This window comes from Gasterosteus aculeatus, chromosome 2, assembly GCF_964276395.1.
Source record: "Gasterosteus aculeatus chromosome 2, fGasAcu3.hap1.1, whole genome shotgun sequence".
NCBI lineage: Eukaryota > Metazoa > Chordata > Actinopteri > Perciformes > Gasterosteidae > Gasterosteus > Gasterosteus aculeatus.
Genome location: NC_135689.1, coordinates 588,683 through 590,289, shown reverse-complemented (window position 1 = coordinate 590,289; position 1,607 = coordinate 588,683).

The window sequence follows — 1,607 nt, the reverse complement described above, 5'->3', positions numbered from 1 at the left end:
GTTGAGTCAATCCGAAGAGGAACCTGTTTTTATTTTGGATTCATGTCTTGTTGGGTGTTGTTGATGTTCTGTGTCGTCTTTCCCTCGATGGAGGACGTCATGAAGTCACAGGAAGTGAATGAATGAGCATTAATATTAGAGAATCCCACTGCTCATGTCTCTGATTAACTTGATAGTACAAATACGGTGACCTCGATGCAGGTCCATCACGTCCACTGACCTTCTCGTCTCGATGGAGTAGTGAGGAGCTTTTGGTAAAGCGATGGATGTGAAGCACTCGAGTGTCTCGCCTTCAGTTCATGTCTGAACACCTCAGAGGAACGCGGCTTCTTTCCTTCACAACAAGGTGTGGTGCTGCTTCCTGTTGACACCATGAGAGGTCTGGAGCACAGATGAAGAAACCCTTTCTGGACTCTCGGGACACTCGGCACCTTTCTGATGGTCGTTGTGGTCTTTCTTTACAGCGCTCGTCGTTTTACAGCGACAACACCATCCTGTAGATACTCGCTCTACAGCATCAGGAGAACACGTCCTCTTCTCACTCAGAAGGAGGTACTGATTCAGGCTCTTGTCGTCTCCCTCCTGGACTACTGTAACTGTCTCCTGCAGGTCTCCTGCTACCACCATTCCACCTCTGCAGCTCATCCAGAATGCAGCAGCTCCACTGGTCTTTAACCTTCCTAAGTTCTCCCTCACTCCTCCACTCCTCCGCTCTCTTCACTGGTACCGGTGGCTCATCCAGTTCTAAACATGGTGCTCAGGTACCGTGCTGTGAATGGATGGGGTCCAGCTTACATCCAGGACCTGGTCCAACCCGACACCCCGACCCGCACTCTCCGCTCTGCATGTGATAAACTGCTTGTTCCTCCTCACTGAGAGCAAAACACTCGACTAGATCTCCACTCTTTGCTGTCCTGCTCCTAAATGGTGGAAGGAGGTCTCTGAAGACATCAGGACCACAGAGAGCCTTCACATCTTCAGACTAAAGACACACCTCTTCACACTCTACCTCCACTAACACACTAACTAACTGGAGCACTTACATTGGACTTATAATGGTTCTTATCTACAGCAAGTTGTACATCGGCTTATTTGATGAAATCACACTTTCTTGTTTCTTGTTCTTCTGAGTTTGTGTCCTTATGGTTGAAATGCACTAAGCTAAATGAATGTAATATAATCTAATGTATCCCACTATCAAGTCCTGTACTATCCCATAGTGTCCCTACGTTACCATGACAACTCTCCCCGTGTGATTAGCAGATGAAGCTAAGCACCATGTTAGCAGTGAGTCCTTGGAGGACCATCTTCCATCTCAGAATGTGATTACGAGGGAAACCAGTCAGAGAGCGACACATCTGAGCTTTCCAGTCGTTTCGCCTTTTATTGATCACCGGGGAAATTTACAAATCGGCTCATCACACAGAGTCCAAACAGGAAGTAGTAAGAGACAGGAGGAATAAAGACAAGGAGCTGAAGATAAAACCAAGCGATAAAAAGTATTGTGTACTTTGTTGACTAAGACAAAGCTAAAAATGAATTATAACAAATACATTCAGCTTTAAACCATTAAAAGAAGCAAAAACACTAAATGTAAAATAAACGAA